A 20,504-nucleotide genomic window follows, 5' to 3' on the forward strand; every position below is an offset into this window, starting at 1 on the left:
CCTCTGGATACGGTCACTTCTGAAATCCCCTCTGCTATTTAAGTGTCTTCTAGAGCATGACCGTTAGGACCAAAGTGCTAAAACTACATTTCTTCTACATTATTCTAGCTCATAAGTTTTAAAGCACAATGACAGGTTGGGTTTTTTTTGCTATGCTTTTGACAGTTTCTGTAATCTTTTTGTTCATCACTCTCTTCCTGGAGCATCATGAAGTCATGTAAATATTCGAGAAATGTAAAGAGTTAAATGGGGTCTAAAGATAGACTTGCCTGTGTAAATAAAAAATTTGTTTCTGCAAACCTGCCAGCAAGGGATTTTACTTGTGCCTGTGTGCAGCACGTTCTCTTCCGGCTTATGGAATTTAACAAGGTAGTAAGGGTATTTCATCTGTCTTTATTTTTATATGGGCATTAGGACACAAGCAAAATCTAGCTTTCCCTTGTTTTCCTGGTTCCTTAGGTAAGCGACAAGCCAAGCCTTTCATGTGCTTGCTTAGACTGGAAGTATGTATGGGAGACACTCACAGGCCTTGCTGTGGAAACACCTGTGCCCACTTTTTCCTGCAGCAACAGGGGGGCAACATAATGTTGGGGGCAACATTATATACATATGTTGGGGGCAACATAAACCATAATTGCTGTGATGGCAGGTAAGAATCCAATTCTTTTTTATGGCTTAGTGTAGTCAGTGAAAGCAGTGGTCCTAAGCTGCATGCTGTTCTTAAATGTAATGCAAATTCTCTTTTGTGACTCCTCAGTACTTCCAGGTTACTTGTAGCTGATCACCAGCAACTGCTTCTGTTAGCTATTAGCTGTTGGGTTTTTGCGAGGAATACTTTCAGTCCTGAATTGAAATGATGACATCCTGAAACAGAAGAGGCTCTTGGAGTATTGTAGGAAGCACATTCTTCCTGGTTCTAGTGCAGGTGTACACGTAGGAGGAGACAGAAGGCAAAGAACCTCACATAGGTGGAGGGGGTGAGGTGGCATCACAGTTAGAGCTGTTGCAGTTAACTCTTCCCAAAGCATGAAAGCAACGTGGCTGGGAACAGGGATTTGTTGGGTTGCTTCTTTGTGTGAGCCAGGGAGTCTTTTGAGGGGCAGATTAATAAGAATATGACGCAAGGTAGAGGTGGAATAGATGAAGCAAAGAATCTGGGTGGGAAAAGGGTTGCTTGTACGTGTCTATGGAATTGTTTCAGGGGACTGAGCTGGGGCAAATTCAAGATAATAGATGCAGCCTCCTTGAATTTGGATGGCAGTGCTGAAGCTTCAAAACCTTACAAGGTTTGATGCCACTTCAATTGTAGTGCATAGCTGTGGTACTTGAGCTCAGAAGCGCAAACTGCACAGGATTTTTTTATCTATTTTCTTCAACGTGAGCAGCAAAACATCTTCCAGGAATGTGCCTGGGTGCTACGCTGCTTTGACACGGCTTGCTTTGCATCACCAAACACAGTAGTTAGGTTGCATCGAGTACTTTGTGGAAACATTCATTGTGTTGTCACCCAGAAATGGGATGCTACAGATATGTGTTGGCCCGGCAGTATCAGTGCTGTTTTTTGGCCTTTGAGAGGTTGGTCCATAACAGGTGACCTGTGTAACGAGGGGCCCACATAGATTGGTGACTTCATTAAGTCTGATACTGTGGTGGTGTGTGACCCAAGGCCCTGAACGTCAGAAAATCAGGCTGTGGCCACCTATTTTATGCAGACTTTGCCTATTAACAAGGTCTCTACACTGTACGTTAGAGACGTGCGCCTCCTTTTCCGGACTAGATAGCGAAAATACCAGTTTTGTAGTTCAGTGAATGAGATTGGTTGGGCTGTTTGTTCTCCAGAGCTGAAAAATGTTGGGAGTGTATTCTCTTGGAGTCCACAGAAATGAAAATGATGAGAGGAAGAGAACGTTGGTTGCAGCCCGCGTGCTGCTGTTATAAAGTAGTTCTCTGATGTCTTTTTCCCTCTGCTGAGACTTATCAGCCTATCGTCCTTTCCTGTTAGGAGCGCATACCTGGCTTGGGATGGTGTGCGCAGGGCAGATTCTTTACCGTAAGAGCACAGTGAATGCCAGACTTCTTCCTGTACTGCCGTGTTAACCGTGAGTCACAAATTCAGGAAGCAGTGATTGCATCGGAACTGCTAGAATGCTTTGCGGAGTCTTTTTACTGGGTAAACTTCACAGCTGCAGTTACAACTTCCAGCCTGTGTTAGCTGAACACATCGTACTGGTGCCCGCCATCAGTTTGACAAAGATGGGATTGCAGTAGGGACTTGCTTTCTTCCTTCTTTTTAATTAAACAAGTCTTTGAAGCAACTTTTCCAACACCGCCATACTTCACTTCTTCCAGTTATTTTCTGTTTTACTTAGCTGAAATGTTTTTTTTTCTTCCAAGCTTGAGGAAGTTTTCTACAAGAATGTCCCGTAATGATTTCATAAACTCTTTTCGTTGTACCTAGCTGCAACAGAGAGTGCTTTTATTCAAAAACCTGCTGGTTTTCTCTTCCAAGAAGTAGTGGGGTTTTTCCTATCTCTTCACTGATGGGAAAGGCTGTAGGACAGTAGCTTGAGGGGCTACTAATGCTGTCATCAGTGAGCCGGGAAAAGGCAGGAGTCCGAAACGGGTAAAAAGTACTTAAAAGGATACCAAAAGAGTAGATGGTACTTAAGCCGTGGACGTTTCTTTTTGCAGGGATGCTCTGGACCAACCGCTTCTTTCTAGCGCTACCTCAAAGTAACTTGCAGATAGAACTCACAGGGAAGGTTGATCAAATGGTGATGATCGCTGTCATTCTGCTGGACACGCAGATACTTGCCTTTCGTTTTGGCTCATTTTTAATACCAATTAACTTCAGTGCCTCGCGTTAATAGACACCGTTTGACTGCATCGGCAAATGTTTCTGAGTCGTGAGTGTCATTAAAGGCCTGTCACCCTACGGAAATCCTTCTAAATAAGAAAAATGGCATTTAAATAAATAAATAAAGCAGCGTTTGAACTTATGAGCAAACCTAGCGTAGCTGCCTTTGACGCTGATCTGGAGGAGAAAAATCACGTTATCACACTACTATGGTTGCCTTAATAGCTTTGGTGTACGTGAGGGAGGGAAGCATTATGTGATGTTTGCCTAGCTATTACATGGCCAATGCAGGAGGGGTTTTAGTCAGTTCCCTGAGCACGGATTGTTGCAGAAGTCGGTGATTTCACTGCCCAATGTCTGTTATTAAGGGCACGATTCACGTCCCGTTATCGTTTTTATTATTTATTTCTGTGTTTATTTTCTGGGGCGGCGATCTGTCACGATGCCCATCGTTCCCCTGCCGTAAGGTAGAATTTAGCGTGACGACCGCTTCCCGGACCAACGGGGCCACGAATCCGGCCTAAAACTCTGCTTGTGCGTTGGTTGTCGGCGTGGGGGCTGTTGGTTGTCGGTGCGGGGGTATCGGTTGTCGGTGCGGGGCTTTTCTGACGAGCACTGTGGGCTCGGGGCGCCGTCCCACGCCCGGCGCGGTGCTGCGGCACACCGGCGGTCGGCGCCACGGCGCGGGGAGGCTCTGGAGGTGACTCCTAGCCCCGTGCTTACGGTGGCCGGGCCGGGGTTCATTATGGCGGCCGGGTCCTGAGGGCGGGAGCGGGAGGGCGGCGGGACCGGGACGGGACCGGGGCGGGGCGAGGAACGGGAGCGGCAGCGGGAGGGGGGGGCGCGCGTTCCCGTGAGGGGAGGGGGCGCGCGAGGGAGGGAGGGGGAGGGTGTGAGAAACACTCCGTAGCCAAGAACTTGGGCTCAGGCGAGGAGCTCAGCGAAGCAGGAATTTATTCGCGATCGCAGTGGCGGGCGTCCCGTCCGTGCGAGGACTACCGCACACCAAATTTCCCTGGTGTATTGCCAAGCACTTCCCCGTGCAAGGGCTTACCATACACCGCATTTCCCGAGACTCTTCCTTTCTCTCCCTTAGCTCACGCTTCGTCCGTCTCCGGCCGCGCCCCTCGCGGAGCTGCGGAACCGCGGATCAGGACTCCACACTCGCTCCGTACAAAAGTACGTCTCAATCACACGGCACACAGAGTCTCACCCGACCCCCAAGGCAATACTTCCTATTTCTTACCTTGGTCTGTGCACAGAGTTACCGGATCGATTCTCAAAGCCGGAGTGCCTGCCTTCTTCCCTTCCCCACTCCTTCACGGATCCTGCCTCTTTCATCAGTCTCGGGCCCTCTGTCAGCTCTCCGCAGAACCGCCGCCGTCGATGCACAGGACCGCTGAAATCAGCGGGGCATGCCTTCCTGCTGCTGCGGCGGTGGGGCTCCCCAGTAGGCGACTGGCTCCCGGACGAGCCCCAAATTGTGAGAAACACTCCGTAGCCAAGAACTTGGGCTCAGGCGAGGAGCTCAGCGAAGCAGGAATTTATTCGCGATCGCAGTGGCGGGCGTCCCACGAGCAGGAGCGCCCCTGCTGGTTCCAAAACCCAGTTTATATACTTTTTGATGACGGGACCCTCCCCTGTTTCCCCACTGAGGGGGCGATCCAGGCTCACAATCTGTCTGATGCTTCCCAGACAATGCATGGCCTTCAGTTGCCGGCCTGTTAAATTTCAAATTTGACTTTTTTACTGGTTGAAGCGGTGATGTTTCTTCACTTACCTGACTTGACTCAACACCGTGATTTTCCCCGAATTGTTCTACGGAGTCTGGTTGTCTGCGTTTTACAAGGTCGCCTGCTAAGCGTTCTTATCGCTGCAAGCACACCTCAATACCCCATTCCTTACCTTTAAACAACGTAACTCTGCAAAAACAACATTTTTATTCCCACGAGGGGCAGGGCAGGCCCCGCGGCGCGTGGCGGCGGGGGGCGGGGGGGCCCCGTGACGGCACCGAACGCGGGGGGGGGGCGGTATGGCCTCGGGCGGCGCGACCGGTAGCGGCGCGACCGGCAGCGGCATGGCCGGCGGTGGCAGGGCCGGTGGCGGCGGGGCGCCGGGCGGCAGCCCAGGAGCCCGATCAGGAGGAGGAGGAGCAGGAGGAGGAGGAGGAGGAGGAGGAGGAGGAGGAGGAGCGGCCGGCGGCAAGGTGAAGAGGCGGCGCCACCGTTTGGGCGCCGCGAAGCCCCCCTGTGCCAGGAGCAAGCGGGTGAGGAGCGGCCCCCCCACAGCGGGCCCTTCCCCCTCAGCCCACCAGTTACCCCCTTACTTACCCCCTTACCTTACCCGCCCCTTTATCCCCTTAGTTACCCCCTACCCACCTCCTTACCCCCTTAGTTACCCCCTCGACCGCTTAGTTACCCCCTTAGTTACCCCCTCAACCGTTTAGTTACCCCCTTAGTTACCCCCTCAGCCCCTTACTAACCCCCTCAGTTACCCCCTCAGCCCCTTACTAACCCCCTCAGTTACCCCCTCAGCCCCTTACTTACCCCCTTACCCCTCTACCCAGCCCATTACCCCCCTCCTCCCCCTCCCCTTCACCCCCAGCCCGCTGCCCTCAGGACCCCCAGTGCCACCCCCAGGGCTTTCCCCGCTCCCTGCACCCCTCCTCAGCCCATCATCAATTCTCTGAACGTTACCTGCCAGGCTTTGCTTCTCGTTTGTGCTGCAAGGTACAGTAGGCTGACGGTGAAAGCGGTCCGTCAATTCGGGCTGTGAAAATCCCCGTGCTGGAGGGGGGACGCGCCGAGATCCCTCCCAGCAGCTCTTTGCTAAGAAATGTCAGGACGCCCAGAGAGATGCTCTGGAGATGCCCTCTGCACACGTTTGTTCAGCCAAAACCTCTCCGCTATTAAATGAGCAACGTAGCTAAGGGGATTGATTATCATATGCAAAACCAAGGGAGCGCTACGCGTGGATAGCTGCTCAATTAGGTTTTTATCACTTGCAGAAATGCCAAGTCCCTTATACCATATATTGACAATCAATCTTGTCCATCTAAAGCTGGCCTGGAAGGGCAATGCAAACATTCCCCACGCTTACAGAGCAACCGTTGAAACCTCTGGCTTGAACAGTGCATTAATGTTGAAAGTGCCATAGCTTGCGTGTGCCGACACCGTGTAGCTAACTGATAAACCTTACACGTGGATTAAAAATAATCAGTGGAGATGGTTTTCTAGCTTTTCCATTGTCTGTTATCTCTGCGTGTTTTCCAGTAGGTTTATTTAAAGAGTGTGCCAGAGCAAACACGTGCGTGGGGATATCTGGGGGATTCTGCACAGAGAATGGCTGCTGCACATCCAGCGCAGATCAAATTAACAGTAACTTATCGGGGAAGAATTTTAATGATTTGATAAATAGACAAACTGATAGATGTTACATGTGTGCATTTATTATAGCAGTTAGCTTTGTAACCAGACGAATCGTGCAAATGTTCATAACGTAAAAGGACGAGCTTTGAGCAGATAGCTTGCTTAGAGCATTTGTCAATTAATTTCAGTTTATTTTCAATATCATGTCCACTCTGCAGAAGGTTCTGTGGCTTAATGTTAATTGTCTCTCAGTGATGCAGTTGGGGAGGCACGAAAGCGACCGATGCGATTTTGTGAGGTTATACCTCTGGTTCTGATCCCTACCCCGCTGTTTTTCTCATCCTTCCCCCTACAACTTTAGTCGATAAGTCGATTCTTAGAAATACTTAAATAGATGTGTTTTGTGTGCTTGTGATCATAATTACAGCCCACCAAACCCTCTGTCTCTTACCATTAAGCTCTGAAGGTGCCTGGGCACTGTAGACAGTATAGTTAGCAGCTTTGAAGTTCCTGGGAACTAGTCCTGGATCTATTTTACTTTTTTTTTCCCCCTACCTGCAGGAGGGATGATTAGCAGGATGCCTAGCTCATGATTGTCAGTTTTCTGGATATTATTTAACCGTAGTTCCTGGGGATTTCGGTCAGGTGGGAATTCTCCGATCGTACCCGATGTATGCTGCAGAGTCAGTCTTCTACAAAATACGGCAACAGCTTTAGAAGGCTCTTGCAAGAGGAGGTGCTGGTGCTATAGCTGTAGCTGTGTTTCTTCCAGGACATCTTCTGGGTTAGCCTGACTGTTGAGAGCAGAACTGTTTTTTGTGCGTATAGTCACTGCAATTCAGCATTACTAAAATTGAAAATATTTAGATTCACTGATTTTAATGGGTAGTATGGTCCTGACTGTCGCAGTAGATAGTTGCTGAACTTCTGGTTTAGTTGGTTTTCACGTGAGGGTGCGAAGAGGAAGAGTCCTGGAACAAGTCTGTAGGTCAGGAGCTGTTCAGGCGTAGAGTTTCCTGATAGCCTTGCAGATTGACGACCTGCTGGTGAATTTTGGCAGAGGTTTCAAAACTTTGAACTTTGCCAAGGTCACTTGGAAGTGCAGAAAGTGATAGGTAGTTGTAAATCAATCTTAGGTGAATTTAAGGTTTACCAGAAGTGTAGCGATCCTATGCCAGGGATCAACCTCGTCGTCGTCTTGTGAATATTTGCTGTATAATATCTGTCTTCAAGGTCCGTGGAAGGTGGTATCCCAGCATATGCTGTTGACTGTGTTTCTGTAATTAAACAAGTGTTTTTTCTTTCAAGCAGGGAATAATTAGCAGAATGACAGAAACGGTGAAATATATTGTACCGGCGTGGCTGCAGAAGTATTTCAATAAGCGTGAGGAGGAGTGTGTAGACAGAAATGAATCTGCAAACCAGGAGGAGACTCCGGTAAACTATCACCACGATTATGCAGATGAAGATACCATAATCGATGAGAGATTCACGCCTGAACCAGCAAGAATAAGTAGACAAGGTATGTAAAAACTCATTTGGAATTCTGGCCATCTGTATTTATTCACAGATTTCTAGTTTTGAATCTGAATTTCAAAAGGAAATTGGAATGAGGGTTTTGACAGAATGAAAAAAAAACAAACAAAAAAGTCGAAACAACTGTTTGTGAAACCGTCTTAGCTTTAAACTGTATACACAGTTACAAAGCATACATCTTATGCTCTTGGAAGGCATCAGTTAACTTTAGGTACTCTATTAGCCAGGTGCTAAATGCTGAAAATAAGTCATTTGCAAGTGTGCTGGGTTGCATTTTCCATCTTTTAAAAGATATGGAATGAAAATCTGTCTAATTGCCTAAGGCAATTAAAAAAATTAATTTGTTTTGCAGTCTTCGAAACAAAAGACTAGATGCTAGAATGGCAGAGGAAAATTCCGTCTCGTGTCCCGACTTTGTTTGTTTTGTTTTGTTTTGTTTTGTTTTGGGCTTTGATCAATTTAGTAAAGTTCCTTGTTAACTTGATGGTGAACTGGGGAACTTGTGCACGGATGTGGTTTATGAGATTATTATCCTTAAAATATTCAATAACTTTAAGGTCTACGCGGGGGGAGGGGGTGTCTTTGAAAAGGTATTTGACCGTTGGCAACGAGGTTTGCAACTCCTTTACCTCATGAAAGATTAATTTGTCTTATATCCAGCGCCTCTCACTGTTCCTGTAGTCCTGTTGTATAAATTTGCATCTATTCTTATTTGAGTTTCTCTTAAATTAGCTGTTTTGGGGAAGTCAGCTTTTAATAAGTAAAGAAGTTTTGTCTGAGCGTGCGTAGGTAACCATAGATAATGTGGAAAGTCAGTTGCTTCTGTTGTTGGCAGAATCAAAAAATAAGGAGGAAATATCTTTGCCTCCAATCTCATCTAATTGTAAACAAGGAGATTGATGGCTTTGTGTGTAGCTGTAGCTTGGGAATGAGTTTGGAGAAAAGAATAGAGAAGGTCTTCGTGACTGAGGAACACATGTTGGCTTTCCTATGTAACTGCGTGAAAGGAGCTTTCAGTAAGAACAGCTGCACTGCAAGCTTGCTAACTCCAGGAGATCAGGAGCAGGCGGACACCCTCGAACCTTATGCAGCTTATGTTGCTGTCCGTGGGTGTTACTATGCTTAAGAATAAGATTATTTTTTTTAATTATTACTACATTTTGAAACCAATGTGTCTCTTCATTTCTGAGGTATCATTGTGCTGGAGCCTATATTGGGTGGCCTTCCGCCTCAATAACTTTCTGTATCTCAAACGGTGCTGTCCTAAAAATCTGCTCATGGTTTGGAGAGCTAATTAGTGGTACTGCAGTGGTTATGAAGATTGAACTAACTAGTTTAAGCTTCAGTTCAAGTATCAAGAGGATAGTGGCTCAAAGTCATTTGAATTGCCCAGATTCCTGGGAGAGACAGTAGGCTTTCATCAGGCAAAATACCCATGAATAGTTCCATTCATTTAGCAAGATAGACTTCAAGGCCACCTATTCCAGGCCACTGGCATTGTTTGCAGACCTTTTGCTTCAAGAGGCAAAAATGCTTATCTGGTTACTTGGGTCAACATCCTTGTCCCTTGGGTCAAAATCCCAATAGTTAATGGGTAGATGATGTTTTGCCTCTAACGTGAGCTGATATGGAAGAACTTGGGAAAAAAGTACTGCAAACGTTCATTTTCATGTTGTGTATTCAGATTAATATAACCTTTGTTCCAATATTATGGAAGCTGCAGTGTTATCTGTAATTTACCGTGTAATCTCAAATTTTGTAAAGCTTATTGCAAGCTGTACATGGGAGAAGGAGTATATATGTTTGATTTAGTGAACGGCCAAGTCAGCGTTAGAGCATTTGAGCACGGGGTCAGAATGTGGTGTTGTAAAACCTCATAGTTAACTACTTCTGGATGCAACATTAATACTGTGTATCGCAAGCAGTGTTGTTGTAGCCAGACAGTTAGATGCAACCGTATCTGGGTGAGGAAGAAGTTAAATTTGGCTTCTCTCTTTTTGCCTTAGAACTTGGCAATAGCATGGCTGTCGATAGGAAACAGCTTTTGGCTTCTGTGAGCTTGTCTATAGCAAAGCTAATTATCTCCCTGTTCTTGTCTAGAACCATCCACAAGTAGATCAGCACTGAACTTCCCAGTTGTGTTAACAAGGCCCTCTCTTCGTTTGAGCCATCTGAATTATACCATGCTGGATTCTCCTGTCCCACCTTGTCAGCCCTCGACATCTTCTATATTTGGCATTGGCAGTCCTAGGCTGTCCTTGATAAAAGAAATAGAAGATTCTACCTCTCAACAAGACGATGATAACATCTCAACAACCAGTGATTCCTCCTCTAGAGCATCTGATGAAGGTGATTTTTGTGTTCTCTGTTTAATTGACTTTTTTTTTAATGTGAAGTACCTTGCGTTCTTTAATATTCCACATCACCTTAGTAAATAAAATAGGTGAATGTCAACTTTGGATGCGAGAATTAAATTGAATTTTTAGTGTTTTAGAAGTATATAATCCTATCACCTTTTTAATAGAAGCGTGCTTTGGAATACGTTTATGATACCCTGATGTTAGAAAGAGTCGATGCTGAAATATACACATTCAGCTAGGTTATATGTAAATTTTGAACTGGGACGGTAGGAAATCAGGCTGACTTGCCGTAGCTTGACAACTAGGCTGATTGTCTAGAAGAGTGACTCAGACCTTTCTTGGTAGAAGGCTTCAGCTGTCAATACTTTCATGTCTTTTGCCAAATTCATTGAGCAAAGCACACCATTTTAAAATAAAAAATAAGCATCGTGTCGATGTAGGTTGGTACCTAGGTCTTCTCGCTGAAAGGGCGAACAGCAGGTTTGCAGCTTTTTCTAGTCCCCCATAGAGACGGGGACTGACGTGTGCTCAGCAGGTTTTCCAGAGAACTTTTGTACAGCTGAGAGTAGAGTTGCTGGGCTTTAGCAATATAACCTGAGTGCACTAGAACTTTCTGGTGTGTCTTCGTAAAACATACATGGGCAGAAGATCGTTAACTCTTAGAGCAGCCTTTGGGGAATCTTCCAGGTTTAAAACCTGTGCGATTATGATCTGTGCTGGCCTCCAGCCTTTTACCAACATAGTAAAAAGCTTTGTCTGTACAAATGCACTGATGTTTATGCGGTCCTCTTTTATCTTAGCATGAAGGAAAAAAAATCTGCATTGGAAGCACAGTATTAACTTGGTAAGATTGCTGAAAACTACTTGCAGCTCTGTGAACAGTTTTCAAGTTTGTAGGTGATACTTGGTTTTCAGTCTGTACGTGAAGTTGATCTATTTAAAGAAGCTGAAGTCATGCTTATTTTTCTGTATTGAAGAACTTGAATTAGTGTGATCTTTATTGTTAAAGTTCTGTACGTACTAGAGGCATTTATATCTAGCATACGTCATTTTGGCAGATGTTGCAGTTTTAAAAAATACTTCATCGTCACTGCTCTGGCCCACAGAAGATGAAAGAACTCATTCCCTCTCGCAGCATTCTGCAGCTAGCTCTAAGAAACCTGCATTCGGTTTATCTGCTTTTGGAGGACTGTGTCCTGTAAGTACTGCACAGTATTTCTTTTAATCAGTTTGAATGTGTACCTGTTTTTCTATCCACTTATCGTACTGTGTTTCCGTAGGCATGTGGAAGCATGTCTGTTTTTAAGGAAAAGCAGCTTGGGTTTTCTCCATTTTACCCCGGAAAGACGGCCTATGGTGGTGCAGCTGCAAGATCTAGGCAGCGAGAGACAGAACCTTATCGGGTATGAGAAAAGTAGTGTAGTGGGAAATAGTGATGGAAATAAAAAAAGCAGCACTGCCAAAGGAGCTTGGAGCAGGGAGCTGAATATGTGGTAACAGTTGCTCTTCTGCCCTCTTGGTCTACAAAAATAGACGAGATTGATTTCTGTTTAAATTCTTTTATAACAGTTTTTACCACAGGTAATACTTGTCAGAAAGAACAAGAATGGCAGTTTGGGCTAGTTGTTGGTAGTTGGGGTTTCCTCTGTTGTTAGGTCTTTCAAAAAATTCCATTTAAGTGCCATTGTCTGCCTCTGACTACATTACGTTAAAATAACATGATGCAAAAAAACCAATGACAGCCTAACTTTGAAAACTTGTGTTTATGGTAGCAAAAGCTACTGTAGTCAAACCTGGCTAATATTTATCTGTGGATCTTCTTTTCCAAGCATGCCTACATTCATGCTATGGATATGTTGTATAAGCCTGCAGTCTTTGAAAATATCTAAAATCAACTTTGCTGATCCTTTGTTCTTCTGTTACACAGAGGCATGCAGGACTAAATGCAGTCTCAAGATAAGCAGTAACATGCTTTCTGTTTTGAACGATTCATATAGTTCTTGAAGAGAGTTATTTGCCCCCAAGAGTTCTTGGAAATAGCAAATAAAAACTGCTGACAACTCTGATTAGCTAGAGCTGAATCGAAACGGAAAATCAAATCAGGTTTGGTAGGAATGTATTTAAATGAAAGTGACTTTTATCAATAAATCAAAAGGAATTTTAAGAAAATGAAAACGCGGGTTTGCTGGCTCTGTTCTGACAGTCCATTTGTGCAACGGAAAAAGGGCAGTACAAGTACCTCACTTACGGGAAACCTTGAAACCTTGTGGTGCAAAGCTGGGAACCCTCTTTGGTCGGCTATTTTTGTTTTTTACAATATTACTGCATTATAGTAAAAAGAGGAACCAAAATACTAGTCTTTTAAAGGAGAGAGTAGCTTGCTTCTTGCTGCTTGCTGTGAATGACAGCAAGGTACTAGAGAGTCCAGCGAAGGGCCACCAAGATGATCAAGGGACTGGGAGCACCTCTCCTCTGAGGAGAGGCAGGGACTGCTGGGCCCGTTTAGCATGGAGGAGAGGAGGTTCAGGGGGGATCTTATTGGTGTATATAAATACCTGAATGGATGGTGCAAAGAGCATAGAGAGCCATTGTGTTTTCAGCGGTGCCCAGTGCCAGGTCAAGAGGCAACAGGCACAAACTGAAACGTGAGGCTCTGTCTGAACATCAGGAAATGCTTTTGCACTGTGCGGGTGATGGAGCCCTGGCACGGGTTGCCCGGAGGGGCTGTGGAGTCTCCCTCTTCGGAGGTCTTCAAGAGCTGACTTGACATGGTCCTGGGCAACCTGCTCGGGGTGGCCCTGCTTGAGCGGGGGGGTAGACCAGGCGATCTCTAGAGGTCACTTCCAACCTTAACCATTCTGTGGTTCTGTGAGTCTCACTTGTGTTTTTACATGCTGCGTGGTCTGCTTCCTGTCTTCACATCGTGTGATAAGCACAGGGTGGTTATATGAGGGGTTTAACCTGGGAAGAAAAAAAGTCACACCAAAGGAAGTTTTTGACTGATATTTGAAGTTGGGTGGTGCAAATACACAGTTTACTTTTTCAGTGTAATGTTTAGATCTGTTACAGTTTAAATCAGATCTTTATCTTTTAAGACAAAGATTTGCAGCCAACTTTAATCTTGGGGGAAGGGAGGAAGCAAGAGAGAAGTAAAACTAGTTCCTGGTTATGATTGTATACACTGATTTTAAGATGGTACACTTAGACCATCGTGAAACTCTGAGGTCTGTGTTGTTACTGAAAATGCTTTCTGTACCACCACAAGCCTTTTCTTGAGTTCTGTTTCCCTGATTACTGCTTCGGAGGCCTTAGCAGTCCTAGCATCATCCGTCTTGACCTTTTACAAGTACGGAGTTCTTTTATTGCTCGTGCAACAAGCACATGCAAGATGCACTGAGGCCCAAGGTAAACTTCATTAAACTCCGAATGTATTCTCTTCTTTATGGCTTGAACTCCCAGTGACTGCATTTTTCTCTGTCATCGGAATATATTGATTGTATCATCAGTGTAGCCTTGGGACATAAAATACATGCCTCCTTAGCTGAGAATTGACCATTGTAACACTTAAAATGCTAATTTTTCAGGCACAAAAGAGAGCGAAAGCTAGACAAGAAACTGTGCGGCCCCGCGCTACCTTAAGTACCGCTGCACGGTGCATCTTGGAGGCAGTGGAGAAGCTGTCAAGCTCTTTGTTGGTAAATAGCACATCTTTTAATCTGTTTTTGCTTCATGTGTTTATAAAACTTAGTAAATGTGCCATCAAAGGATAAAGATAAAACTATTCTTCCTTACGTTGTGGCCGGTTTAATTTAGTGCGCTATTTTTTCAACAGGATGCTAAAAGAATGGCATCTCTTTTGCCGCTGTGTTGTATAAGTTGACCATGAACCCCCACATTTTTGTTGCAGGGAACCCTCTGTCTCAGGAAAAAAAAATTGCCCTCTAATATTTATGCTTTGTTTTTTCCCTTAGCCTCCGGACATAGATAAACCGGATATTACTGACTTCCAGTCCAAACGAAGAAAGGTAAGAACCAATAATGTCTTAAGCTGAGGTAGATAACTTTTTCAATGCTTTATCACTATTAGAAAAATTTTCTCAAACCTTAGTGACAACATAGACATCAAATCAAGTTAATATTGGCATGTATCCACAATAGATGATGGGCTGTGAAGATTACTCAGGTTAAGAATTATGTTATCTTTGTAAGTTGAGAGCAGCAACTCTAGAACACACCAAGTCGTTTTATCTTGTCCCCCAACTTGGGGTGAAGCTGCATATTAAAATTCCTGTTGAGGCAAGTTTTCTCTTGAAGAAATGATCACAAATAGAAAAATGGTGATTGAGTGGTCATATAGACTTTGTACAGACTTCCGTGTTCATTCGGGCACAGAAAACTAGTTTTTCTGCTTTTTATCACCATTCAAAGTAAAGACGAGGAAAATCGTTAATTTCCGACGCTATAAATCTTACGCTCCTAAATTCCTATTTGGAGGTAGCACAGAACTGGTGATAATACTGTGGTAAAGCATGACTTCCTTTCATTTTGTTTAAAAAATGAAACCTAGTCATCTTTTTTGATGACTTTAGTTAGGGGTATCATTGGGCTTATTAAATTGCAAAGCCCTTAAATGACCACTTGAAGATCAGGTGCCTAAAGGAAATAACAAGATGTGCAAACTTTTCATCTTCTGTTCTAATGAGCAAAGGGACAGTGTCTCAAGAAGTTTCTGTGCTAATTCCTTGATTGGATGGATGTATAATTAAGTTTACAATCACTTCAGAGTTTACAAACATCTCAGATTTCCTGGACCATCTTTTCACCATCTGCCAGATTACAAGGGCATGGAGAAGTGAAGTATATCATAAATATTATCCAAATAACTAAAACCAAATCTGGTATGAATTCTCAGTTATATTATAGCAATACACCTGTGATAAGGCATTAAGAAAGATCTGCCAGATTTGCAACAGAGAGCCTGAAATTGTCAGCCACTAAATGAATGTTGCCCGCAGCTGTCAGTGGGTGAAAGGAGATAGATTGTCTATTCATAATACTAGAATTCATAATGGTGGCGGGAGAAGGGTAGCCCGTGATGAGAAGCAATTATTTGCTGAGGAGACGATCGTGTGTTTTCCTGCTAAAGTGAACATGCGGTTGACGGAACACTTGTGCACTCGGGCTAAACTTCTGCAGTGGGTAGCAGTGATGTGGTATTTTTCTTATTTCAAGGAACTGTACCAGGCAGAATAGCTCTTGGTGTATTGAATGCCTAGTTAGGGGGATTTAATATTTTTCTTTTTTACCTTTAAAACCAGCAATGAACCATCGTTCACTCGAAGTAGATTTGTGAACTTACATAAAACATGTCTTATTCAAGGTTTCAAACTGAATGTAATATTTTTTAGAAAGATGCATTTTTGTATACTTTAGAGAGAGTGTGAATCCTATTACTAAGAGCTGGGAGATACTGTGAAATTAAAGCTGCAGCGTAAACAAAAATTTCCTGTTGGTATTGATTTGAACAATAGCATGCTTCCTAAGACTGTATTTTCTGATCCTTAAGACCGCAGGCGGAGCCATCGGTAAATCTTGTAGCCTTTAGGCTTTGTTTTCTGTCTGACAGTTCAGTTAAGTCAGTTTTGCAGAACACGCAGTGGTCTGTGTTAAAAATTAACTCTGGTCTGTGAAAATGCTTTGAAAAGGGAAGTCAAACCCACTACTTGAAGTGCATCTAATGCACATGTAAAGCATTGGATCATATTTTAATGAATGAGATTATTGTAAGATTGACAAGGTGTTTTTTTTTGTGTGTGTTCTATTGTTTGTGTAACTTTGAAGAGGGAAAATGTAGGGAATGTGAAGCCCAGAAGCCTGTATAATTAGTTGCTTAACACTTCGAATGTTAAATTAATGAATTAAGCTACTAAAAAAAAAAATCACAGTGTGGGCAGAGGAAAAGATAGGAGCATATTCTAGGAACATGGGTTATTTTAATTATGGTAGCATGAATTATTTTGTCTATGAAGCTAACTGCCAAATTTTGAAATGGAATTCAGTCAGACTTTGGCTACTTATATATAGCTTTATGGATTTCGTTACTGGTTTTCTGGTGATTTCCCTCTACAAGTTGAACGGTCTTCAGAATTTTCAAATTGTATTCACTGAGTGCCAAGACCGATGGGGGGAGGTTTATAGTTCTGTAATTTGTTTTCATCAATAAATATTGGAATTAATTTGGGTGGACGTAAGGATAAATTGATTGCTGTTTCCCTTTCAAAGCTGGAATCCCAGAATGCATTCCAGCCTCCACCTGTTAAGAGACTTGTGACACCAACGGTAAACCGTCAACCGATGCGTTATACGCCGTATTCTGAACCATCACCGACTTCAACTACTCAGTCCAGCAAAATTTGCCAGAGAGTAGACACAAAGTTCCAAGTGAGTACATTTTTGAGTCCTTATGTGCCTGGTTTTTTTTTCCAGTCTTGGAATGTTTCTCAAACCAATTGTTATCCTATCTTTGCAAAAAGTACTGATAGCGTGTTTGAGGCGAGCTTTAAGGCAGTGGGAACCATTGTGAAATAGATTGAGCTTTTATGGATTTAATTCTGTTTTTGGAACACTCAGTGTCTTGTGGTTGTTTTCACGATGTCATGATGTGCTATTGAGTCATCCTGTTCTCAGTGAAAGAATATTAAAAGACAGAAATGTTTTCCTTCTATATTCTCATGTACACAAAGGTGTCACTGATGAAACATGCTCGTGTTCTGTGTAAACTATTCCAGGTGAGCTATGTGCTCCAAGTGAGAGTTCTGACAATGTGCTGAGTTATCGTTTTTGATTGCTTTGGAGTAGATGGAGTCTGATAAATTTTCCATAAAGTTAAATGGGCATCTCTTTCTGCGAAAACATCTGTGTTTCCAGTATCGGTCTGAGTGTACAAATGACCACGTGTTAAGTGTATGGGCTTTTTAGGCTGGAAATCAAAGTGGACAGTAATACTGGTTGCTTATTGCTTTTAACTCTTTCAATCTCTGTATTGTTTAGCCAGCACAATCTCCATTTGGTAAAGTTCTAAAATGAATGTAGCAGCAACTGCTTAGTTTTTTGGGGGGGTAGAGTTTTTTCGGTTTTTTTTGCTTGTTTGTTGATAAATGATAGAAAACAGAAAAGTATGTCCCTTTTACGGGGTTGGTAAACACAAGTTTTGATGAAAACTCTCCCCCCCACACGCACAATTTTTGTTATTTTGTTTAAATTAATTACTTTCTTTGTTAGAGGATTTGACAAATTTGATTTAGTGTTCTATCAGTTTGTCCTCAATGCTGAGTGAAGCAGTGATGCTTACTTTAGCCCCAAAATTTAACTGAACTGTACCCACAATGCTGAATTAGGGAACAACGTTAAGTAGGTGAGGTGTATTCAGTGCTATAAAATTAAAAATAAATAAATAAAATAAAAAACACAAAAAAAACATTAAGTGGTTGTTGGTACTTTGTGTATTCTGTACATAGTCAGCTAAGTCTTGAACTAAACTTAACTTGCAGGGGATGAGAGAGAAGACTTTGCCTGCAGAACAGCGAGCAGAACCATCTGACAGGTATGACATCTATTAATTTAAAACTTACTTGAAGGAAGAAAGAAATCTCCTTTTTCAGTACGGTCTGCACCTGAAAGGTGGTGACAGTTCTCAGTGAAAGGAATGGGAAATCCAATGAAAATTTTGTATTTTGAGGGAGCTGCAAAGTCTGGATTGTGTTTGAAGATCAATATAACTTTGAGAAAATTGTTGTTTTTATGAAAGGAAGGAAGATGAGCAAGAATAAAACTACTGATACACCACTTTTTATCCCAAGTTTATCTTCTGAGTAGGATACGAAGATGGGAAACGAGGCACGTTATAATGCTGTATCCACAGAAAGGATCTTTGCTATTGGAGGCCTAATTTTTTCCTTCTACAGGAAATATGGCTCATTTTGTAGTTTAACTAAATCTGTAGCGTTACAAATTTTGCTTTGACAGATATTTCATGGTTTATAACTCAGTTTACTTATAACAAAATAATTTGTCCCTCCTAATGTTCCCTAGGGGAAAAGCTATTAGTTTTAGCTATTTAATTGCTTGCAGTTTGAAAGCTCTGTCCTAATGGGATGATTCTTTCTGAAGTATTCTTTAGAAGGTGAAGTAGGGGAAGTGAGTTACAGTTCAGGAGGATGTTTATTGATGTGTTTTTTTCTTTATTTTTTAAGCAAAAACATGGAGGAAGGTTTATGATTTATTATTCTTTTTTTTAATACTCCTCTCATGATGAAGTTAATTGTCTGCTTTGAGTTCACATGAAGACCATGTGTTCTTTAGAATCATTTGAGGCCAAATGCTAACTCATCTCTAAAATAAAAAAAATCCAGCAGAATTAATTGAATTTCTTCTTGAGGAGACTGCTTTGTGTTACACTGCTTTCTTGGTTTAGGTCAAATGAGTTATCCTCCAGATAATATTGATGGCTTTTCCTTCTGGGCAAATGGTGTTTTGGGTAATAATGCTTGAGTTAAGAGACTTTGCACTCGGTTTTTAGGGGGTTGCTCTTTTCAAAGAACAGTAGCAGGGAATTTTGTTGACTCTATGCTCATCTGCCAAGCAATTCTTAGGTGACCATGGGCATTCTTTGGCTTGCAGAAAGAACTCAACACTTTGTTTTGGCATCTAAAAGTTGGACTTCACAACAACCACCTTTTTAGGGGTGGAAGCGACTGGCTTTAAGGTTCTGGTACAGGTGCAATCAGGTGCTGGGTTGTAATTATGTTTTTTTCAAACTGTTCTAAATTGTCTTTGCTAGAACTCCTTTCTACTTCTCCATTTAGGAAGGAGATACAGCAAACTCACACTGCTTTTGATTTCGTTCACAAAGTTTATTGCAGTGCCCTACCTTTTGTTTGTAGAGTAGGTAGTGGTGGTAGTGTTTTTTGTGATGCTGGTCTCTGTTGGGTGCCATGTTCTGGAGCAGGAGCACCACACTGATCTGCTGGCAAGAGTCCCTTTGGACAGTTGAGTTGGAATACTCAGTAAATCTCTGGCCCACCAATGCTATATATCTATGTGTGTGTGTGTGTGTGTATATATATATTTTATATCCTGAGTCCAATTGCAGATTAGACTTGCTTGAAGGCTGACAACTGTCTTTGCCCCCTTGAAGCTCACAGGTGTTAACAGAAAGAGGAATATGGGCTGTTATGGGCAAGCGATAGTTGTCTGAATGAAGATCTGTTTTGATGTAAGACTTTTTTCAGAATTCTAATGGATTGACAGTTTGGATTAGAGAAAAGTCTGAGCATATGCCTTAGGGATCTGTCTTCCTCTATGCAGTCACAGTGCTAAGCAGGCTGTTGTCAAGTATTTGACAAGTTTAGACCAGTTCTCCTCCTCAGTATTGTGGGAGTTTGACCTGGTGTCTTCCAGTGCGATCTAATGCACTTTTGTACTGACTGACTGATTGGCTGCAAGATAAGCTTTGATGTCACAGTTTTTCCAGGCATACTTCATTTTCTTGCCATAGTACTTTTGTTAGAGTTATTCCCTATTCCACTTCTGGTTTGGGTTATTTTTTCCCCATTTGCTCTTGGATTAGGATATCTTTCTGGTTTTGAGCTAGGCTTTTTTAAGTACCAGAAAAATGCCTTTGTATGCCTTACAAAAGGGATCTGTATTCATGTCTGAAAAGACTTCTGGAATGTTGGCATACCCAAACACCTCTGCTGTTCCTGCTGATGGCCACATGAAAGCCAGAGCTGCTTCTGAAGCTTAGGCCATATTACCTTGCCACACAAGTCTAAGGCGTCCCTATTCTATCAGAGCTGTTGGCAGTGTTTCCCATGTGTATGTGTGCATATGTGCACTCTTTCTGTATTTTTGTGAGCTGTTCTTTTATATCCCTGCAAAAGATACACGTGCATCGCAGAATCAGAGAACCAGTCCTATTTAAAGGAAGCACTGGAAAATAACAATCTAAATCAGCTCTTCTATTTCAGGTCTTCTGGCTTAGTCATTGTTCCCATGTGAACGGTGCACTTATGTATGTCCTTTTCATTGCTGCTGTTAATAAAGTTTTTCCTATTTAGAACATCAAGTATTTACCAGCGTTTAGCAACTTGTGAGACAGCTTTAGTTTTTTTCTGATCAGCAGGTTTCAATTCTAGGACTAATAACAGCTCTAATATCTTGAAAAAACAATTTGGCTGGTAATTTTTTTTTCTCTTGTTTCCCCCAACTTCTGTACTGTCGTGTGCTAGCAATGTGACCAGCTACAAATTCAGTACTGCTGCGTCCAATGGTCTGTCTTCAGGAGTGAGTAGCGGAGGCGGCAAAATGAGAAGGGAAAGAGGA

This window comes from Anser anser (genome assembly GCF_964211835.1).
Source record: "Anser anser genome assembly, chromosome: 2".
NCBI classification, from domain to species: Eukaryota; Metazoa; Chordata; class Aves; order Anseriformes; family Anatidae; genus Anser; species Anser anser.